Genomic DNA, 8,818 nt, shown 5'->3' on the forward strand with positions numbered 1-8,818 from the left:
CCAGGCACGAGGAGCCTGCTAGAGTCCATATAAGGAGCGTGAGAGCAGACACACATGATCAGGACACGCCGGGTCAACAAACCCCGTGGGCTGCTGACAGAAAACCTGCTCCTCAAGATGACCATGGAGGAACGCGTTGGAGATGTCCATCTGATGAACCGGCCAGGCACGAGAAACTGCCAACAGTAAAACAGTGTGGATCGTCCCGGGCTTAACAATCGGAGCGAAGGCGTCGGTGAAGTCCACACCGGCGCGTTGCCGGAAACCACGAACAACCCAACGCGCCTTGTAACGATCAAGAGTGCCATCGGGACGAAGCTTGTGTTTGAAGACCCACTTCCCGGTGATCACGTTAGCGTGCCGGGGACGGGGAACAAGCTGCCAAGTCCGGTTCCGCTGCAACGCGTCGAACTCCTCCTGCATGGCAGCCATCCAAAGGGGGTCGCGGAGAGCGGCCCGAACCAAGGACGGCAGCGGGGAAGGAGCGGACGTAGAGGCGGTGCAGACATAGTCATCCGCATAGCGGGAGCTCGGGCGGAAGACACCAGTGCGCGAGCGGGTGACGGGCCCGGCCGTCGGAGCAGCCGCGGGTGGCGGCGAGGCAGAGGCATCCACGGTGTCCACGGGAGAGGCGGACCGAGCTGAGGTCGAGGCCCCGGCATCGGGAGAGCCAGGCGACAACGAGGCGGCGACCGCGTCAGCAGGCGACCGGGGCGGGGTCGGGGCGGGCGACAGAGGCGGGGTCGATGCGGGCGACTGAGGCGAGGTCGAAGCCACGCCAGGAGAGACCCCGCCAGAGGAGGCCATACCAGAAGAGGCCGGCCCAGCCGGCGGCCCATCATGCGGTCCAGCATGCATGGCGGGGGGCCGGGGTGACGTCGACGCAGCGCCAGGCGACGAGGGCATCGAGCTAGAAGAGGGAGCCGCGGATGGCCCCGATCCGGAGGAGGGCGCTGCGGGCGGGGGTGCCGGAGCACCCAAGGCCGGCTGCGGGCGGCGGCGCGGAGGAGAGCCCGCCGCGAGAGGGGCAGACGGCGCCACCTGTTCCTGTGCAAAGGGAAACACAAGATCATCAAAGTACACGTGCCGTGAGATGATGACACGGTGAGACACGGGGTCATAGCAGCGATAACCCTTAGTGTTGGCCGGGTAACCAAGGAAGACACATGGAACGGAACGATGAGCGAGTTTATGAGGAGTGGTGGCGGTGGTGTTGGGGTAGCAACGGCAACCGAAGATACAGAGACCATCATAAGAGGGGGGAGTGCCATATAAGATATGGTGAGGCGCATAGTTCCAGCGCGGACGGCATGGCCGGAGCTTAAGAAGGAGGGTGGCAGTGGCGAGGGCATCTGGCCAAAACCGAGAGGGCATGTAGGCATGGAAAAGAAGGGTACGCACACACTCATTGAGGGTGCGTAGGATGCGCTCGGCATGGCCATTCTGCTGAGAGGTGTATGGACACGTGAGACGAAACACGGTGCCGTGGGAGGAAATAAGATGGCGGATGGTGAGATTGTCGAATTCTTTCCTGTTGTCGGTCTGAAGTGCGAGTATGGGTCGCCCGAACTGTGTGGATACATAAGCATAGAATGCAATGAGAGTGGCGGCAGCATCGGATTTCCTACGAAGAGGAAATGTCCACACAAAGTGAGAGTAATCATCCAGTATGACAAGATAATAAAGATAACCGGAATTACTAGGTACTGGAGATTTCCATACATCACTGTGAATTAACTCAAACGGAAAGGAAGCAACTGTGGAGGAGGAACTAAAAGGAAGGCGAACATGTTTGCCTAACCGGCAGGCTTCACAAGAGTGAGCGGCCATTTTATTACATGAAAAGGAAAATCATCTCATTATTTGACGAAGTGAAGAAGTGTTAGGATGCCCAAGACGAGCATGCCAAAGATCGACACCGGCAGAGAAAGTTCGAGGACCACCCGGAGATGACGGCAACTGAACTGGGTAGAGGTCGCCGAGACTGTCACAGCGGTGAAGAATCATCCTGGTGCGAGCGTCCTTAACAGAAAAGCCAACTTCGTCAAATTCCATAGTTACAGAATTATCACGAGAAAGATTACGAATGGAAACTAAGTCCTGAATGAGATGAGGAGAAACAATGACATTATTAAGAGAGAGAAGTCTAGAGTTAGAGGGAAAAGGTGCAGAACCGACATGAGAGATGGTAAGACCAACACTGTTGCCGATGATGATACGGGAGGGGTGGAAGTGGGATGGACGGAGGAGAGGTTACCCGGATGAGCGGACATATGAGCGGTGGCACCGGAGTCCATAATCCAATCGCCGCCACCACCGGAGTAGGGTGGCGGCTGCTGCAGCGCCGCTAGAAGGGCGGGGTCGTAATAGGGGGCGTCGTACACGCCGTAGGAGGGTGCGACAGGAGGGGCGGGAGCCCCGCCGTGGGCGTCGAGAGGCACGGCCAGGAGCGCCTGATGCGTGCTCGGGCCGGGGCCGAGGATGCCCGGGGCAGGGGGCCGTGGCACTGGCATACTGTATGCGTGCACGACCCCCGTCCAAGGGTTGTAGCCTCCGGCCCAAGGTGGCGGGGCCTGCTGCTGGGGAGCTTGACCACCGCCGCCGCCACCTTTCCCGCCGCCTTGGCGTGGACCGCCGCGACCGCGGCGATGGTTATCGCCGTTTCCGCCGTTGCGCGGTGGTTGGGGCGGTTGTGGCGCCGGCGCGGGGTGCGGGGCGACCGGAGGACGGGGCGCCGAGGGTGGTGTAGAGGCGCCGGTGGAGAGACCGGCGGCGAGCGCGGTGTGGACGGCGCGGGTGCGGAGGTGCTTCATCCGCCGCTCCTCAAGACGAAGATAGGCCACCGCCCGCTCGTAAGTAGGGTTGGCCATGAGGGTGAGGTTGGAGGCGGCGTTGCCGAAGTCCTCGTTGAGGCCGGTGGTGAGCGTCGAGAGGAGAAGCTCGTCGCCCACCTTCAACCCGACGTCGTTGAGCTCGTCGGAGAGGGTCTTGAGACGGAGACAGAAGGCGTCGATGGTGGAGTCGTTCTGATGACACCCAAAAAATTCCTGCAACAAGAAAACAATCCGTTGAAGCTTGTTGTCGGTGAAGAGGCCATTGATCTTGGTCCACACCGTGTAAGCATCGTCCCCATCGTGAACGACGGTGCGGAAGATGTCCGGAGAGACGGTGAGGAAGAACCACCGGATGAGGATGGCGTCGATGGCGAGCCAGTTGGCGTCGTGGGCGCCGGCGAAGAAATTGGCGAGACCGTCCACATGATCACGAAGGTTGTACTCATGGAAGAGGAGATTGAAGTAGGTTTTCCAGGCATAGTAGTTGGCGGAGGTGTGGGAGAGGATGATGGGGACGTGATCGGAGAGGTGGATGTTGCGGATGTCGGCGGCTTGGGGCTCATCGGGCTCGGACCCGTAGGAAGAGTCGAACGGGTTGCTAGGGTGTGCGCTGGAGGAGGAGGAGGTGCCGAGGGCCGACATGGCAGCAGGAGGGGATGGCGGCGCGGGATGGGATCGGGTGAGAGTTTAGGGTTTCGGGAGGGAGGCGGCTCGGGGTGGGTTTCGGGAGGAAGGCGGCTTGGGGGCGGCGAGGGCAGGGAGGTTGGGGGTGCAGCGGGGAGGGTGGAGGCGCGATGCGGGAGGTTGTGGTGAGGGAGGGAGGAGGCGCGGCGGCCGGGGAGGCGGCGGCGCGGTGCAGCGGGAGTGGCGGCGGCCTGGAGGGGCAACGGCGGCGCGGCTAGGGCTGGGACCGAGGGTTAGGCTAATACCATGTAGAGGAAAATGATGCAACTCTCAATGTATTGATAGATGCATATGCATAAGTATATATAGTACATAAGGAAAGTCATATCCTCAACTATACATAAGGAGGAGACTTGGAGTACAAGAATACATGTGCCAAATACATATCTCAACAACAAGAACCGGTTGAGGTCGAGCAGGTCCACAATGTTGGCCGCCGGCAAGCGGTCGAGCTCTGTCATCGTTGGCCGCACGGAGAGCGGCCACCACACTTACACCATCGATGGCTACTCCATCACCATCGATGGCCATCCCACCGGGAACTACTGCAGGTCGCCGCCCTTCCAAGTCGGCGGCCACAACTGGTGCGTCACCTACTTCCCAAACGGCGTGGACGCGGCCTACGCGGACCAGGTATCCCTCGGTCTACTCCTCGACGAAGATGTTAAGGCCCCCGTGAAGATGAAGCACTGCTTCTGCCTCGCCGGCGAGGCGAAAGACGAGGCGGAGCAAGCTGCGTGGCTGTCGTTCGCTAAGATGGGATACTATACCAGGGAAAACGGCTCGACCTACACGACCTTCATTAGAGCGGAGGACATGGAGAGATCCCAGCATCTCAAGAACGACTCATTCACCGTCCGATGCAACATCGCAGTCGTCAAAGGATGCCGCGTCAGGGACACCATGCCTCGGGTCTCCGTGCCCCCCAGCAATATTCTCCAGCACCTGCCCGAGCTCCTCGAGACCAAGAATGGCGCTGACGTAGTGTTCGAGGTCGGCGGCGAGACCGTCGCGGCGCACCGGTGCTTGCTCATGGCCCGCTCGCCCGTCTTCACAGCCGAGCTCCTCGCACCCGCACCGATGAATGCCGTCACCAACGGTACTGTCATGCACATAGGAGACATAGAGGCCAAGGCGTTCAAGGCGTTTATCTATTTCATGTACACCGACTCGTTGCCAGAGACGATTAGCAAGAAAGATGAAAGCGTGACGTGCTAGCATCTTCTCTTCGCGGCGGACAGGTACAGCATGGAGCGTCTCAAGGCCATGTGTGAGGAGAAGCTGTGTGAGTACGTCCATGTCGGCACAGTGGCGACCATACTGGCACTTGCCAAGAAGCACCGCTGTGAGGGGCTGAAGATGAGTTGCTACAATTTTCTCGCCACTCCGGCGAATCTGTGGGCCGTCATGGCCACCGATGATTACAAACATATGAGAATGAGATTTCCATCAGCAATATCATCCATCATCGGCAAGAAGAGGATGAGGTCCGACGACAAGATTCCACGTAGCAGGTCGCCAATGTTGACCACTGGCAAGCGGTCAGGTGCCGTCATGGTTGCCCACACAGAGAGTGGCCACCACATTCTCACGATCATTGGCTACTCGAGCACCATCGATTGCCATCTCACAGACAGTACACCAGGTCCCACCACTTCATAGCCGACGGCCACCGTTGGTGCATCGACTACTTTCCAAACGGCATGGCCCCGGCCTACGCAGAGTACACTAGTAGAAAAAGGGCCTATTGTCCCGGTTCATAAGGGCCTTTTGTCCCGGTTCCTGAATCGGGACTAAAGGGTCGGTACTAATGCCCTGTCCCTTTAGTCCCGGTTCAATGCAGAACCGGGACAGATGGGCCTCCACATGGCCTGTGCGCGGAGCCCAGGCAGGAGGGCCTTTCGTCCTGGTTGATGGCACCAACCGGGACCAATAGGCATCCACGCGTCAGCATTTCTGTGGCTGGGGTTTTTGTTTTTGTTTTGAAAGGGGGGGTTGGGGGTTTTGGGGGGTTAATTTAGGTGTTTCATATATTGTGTTAGCTAGCTATAATTAATAGAGAGAAGTGTCCTCTTTTATGTCCGTGCTTGGTCGACGCTACGTACTATACATACGTATAGAGAGGACTAGACACGCTAGCTAGCTAGTAAGCAAACGAAGGAAACGGAAGATCGTCATGAACATATATGCATATAGAGAGAAGTGATATCAACCACCTCTCCTTCTCCGAGAGATTGGTCGAACAACAAGTTCTCGTATATCTATCCGACACTACCGGCTACATATATACAATATTTATCTCTTACAAATATAATCTCCTAACATACGGACTCATGGTCCACATAGTATTCTCCGTCTTCAGCGATCACGTGGTCAAGAAAGAATGCCGCCAATTCCTCTTGAATTGCTCGCATGCGAGCTGGTGCTAGGAGTTCATCCCGCTTCCGAAACATCTAATTTGAAGAAGGGGGTCAATACATACATACATATATATATATATATATATATATATATATATATATATGAATGAATGAAACTCAACACAAATGATGGTAATAAAATAAAATTGTGAATGTTGTTATTTACGCACTTCATATTGTTCGTCAGAGTAGCCCCGCTCACAGGTCGTGTGGCGGATGGACTCGCAAACGTAGTATCCACAGAAATCATTCCCTTGTTCCTGCCACAACCACTTTACAAGAAATAGAGGTCAATCAAACTGATAAGCAAGAATGCCAAATGGTATTGATGAAACTAGCGCTTGAATCAATAGGAGATGCGCGGAACATGCTACTATAGTACTTACTTTCGGGTGTCTAAATTACAGCTTCTTCGGGAGTCCCGGAGCTTTTTTGGTGAATTTTTTCCAAACCCTGCCAGACAAAGAAAACAATTACTTGATATATCAGGAAATGAACAAAGTTGCTGATATGGTGGATAATGATCGATTTAACTTACTTCTCGAGCATTTGAGTCATGTCCGCATAGTCCTGGGGATCTTTTCGTCTTGAGTCTAAGACGGTTACTAGTCCCTGCTCAAGCTTAATCTCTAGGAGAATATAGTGGAAACTGCACACGCATGCATAACTCATCAATTACATTACTATAACCTTGACTAATATATAAGGGAAACCGAATATGCACAAGACAGTAACACTCACTTGAAGTTGTAAGGAAAAAGTATTATATCTTTGTTTTCATTTATTACCAACGATCGTAGCAAGTTGGCCTCGGTATCTGCGGCATGAAATTTAACCTGAGTTGCATCTATGATATTTGTGTTAATGAACCCGATATCACCGATTTGTCTTTTCTTCAATTCGACGATCTTCAATCTGCATAATATAGTGAGGATAATTATAAATACATGCAATGAAAGAGCTGAGCTATATAGAGAGACTTAATGACAGAAGTAGTACTACTTACAGACAGTAGCAGGTGACCGTTGCTTTATCGAGGGCCAATTGATTGAAAAACTGAAAGAACTCCTCAAATGGAATAGGCAACAGATCAATTCCAACGAGGTCATGCTCCTTTTTAACTCTCACATACAAAGTACTCCTCCCCCCAGACTCTCTGCAGTTTTTCAAGTACCAATCATGCAATCTTCGCATCATCGTTGATAGAGATCTTTCATCTTTGACGAGAGGCTTCCCGTACTCGTATCTTTGTATCTGCACCTCCATGAAATCATAATGTACATCGTCGGGCAGGTAATCTCCTAGATTTCTATAACCGGGCACCATCCTCGGATCATTAGCGACGATGTCGCTAGGCACCTTGAGCAGGGGGCATGATTGCTTCGCTTGTTCGCCGAGATGGGCAATTTGTTTCCCAGCTCGTCGTTCTTTCAGCCTTTGATCACTGACAGTACTTCCCGATCGCTCCGCTTCGGCAAATTCCTTTCCAATAATGCGCTCATAGTTTCCTTTCGGCGGAGACTTGGGTGGTTTTGTCAGGGCAGCCAGAGTGCGCTTCGCTTTCACCGGATCTACCTTCTCCTCCGGAGGTGGATGTTTCTTTGCTTTCACCCCTTCAAAGAAGTACCTCACTTCTTCTCGCGCGATCTCGGCGTTCTCCTCCGGGGTCCTCTCGTATGGTAACTTCTCTGGAGTCTTCAGAGAAGGACCGAATATGTATGTCCTCTCGCCTCTGGCTGTACTGCTAGACGCCGGCAGAGCAGACAGAGAGGTTGTCTTCTTTACTTGCTTACAAGGCGGAGGAGAAGGACTACGACGCGCCGGAGCAGCCGAAGCGGCGGCAGGTCTCTTCCACCCTTGCTGACGAGGCAGAGAAGGAGGAGGCTAGCTGCTCGGGCGCACCGGCGCAGGCGGAGAAGGAGGCGGAGTGCCGCCACGTGCCGGAGAAGGAGCCGGCCGAGTGCCCTGATCGTCACTCGCCGGAGGAGGAGGAGGTGGTGGAGGAGGCGGAGTGCCCTGACTCGCCGGAGGAGGAGGAGACGGAGGCGTCCTGTTCGGAAGGTTGATGAGCTCCTTCCGCCATAGGCATGGAGTCTTCAGAGCAGAACCCAGCCGAGTCTCCCCTTCACCGGTAGGGTGGTCAAGCTGGAGGTCCTCAAATCCCTCTGTTATTTCATCCACCATCACCCAAGCATATCCTTCTGGAATCGGCCGGCAGTGAAAAGTTGCGCCGGGTTCAGTAGGAAAAACAGAGCCAACAACCGCCTTGACCTTCATATTAATCCATTGCGTCATAAGGTGGCAATTTTGAGACTCCATGATAGCATCCACGGGATAGCTGGCAGGAGCCGTCAAGACATGTTCCGGCTGAAGCAGCTCGGTGGAAGCCATGCTGCTTCTCCGCTGAGATGGCGGGGTAGCTTCGGGGGAAGCTTCGGCAGTTCGTTTGCTGCGATTTGCTTCTCGTTCCTCTATCGCTTGTACCCTAGCATGCAGCGCCTGCAGTTGGGTCTGCTCCACTTTCTTCCTCCTCTCGTGGCATTCGTAACCGCCTGCGTCCGGAAATCCAACCTTCCACAGAATGGAGCCTGGCGTGCCTCGTGTCCGTCCAGGGTGCTCAGGATTCCCGAGGGCCATTGTGAGCTCGTCGTTCTCTCTGTCTGAAACGAACGTCCCTTGCTGCGCTGCTTCGATATACTACTGAAGCTTCTTGACTGGTATGTCCATTTGATCATTCGTCCAAATGCACTTCCCTGATACAGGGTCCAAGGTTCCGCCAGCCCCGAAGAACCAAGTCCGGCAACGGTCTGGCCAGTTAATTGTCTCTTGTTCGATCCCTTTATCAACCAGATCATTCTCAATCTTGGCCCACTTAGGTCG

This window comes from Triticum urartu, chromosome 6, assembly GCF_003073215.2.
Source record: "Triticum urartu cultivar G1812 chromosome 6, Tu2.1, whole genome shotgun sequence".
NCBI lineage: Eukaryota > Viridiplantae > Streptophyta > Magnoliopsida > Poales > Poaceae > Triticum > Triticum urartu.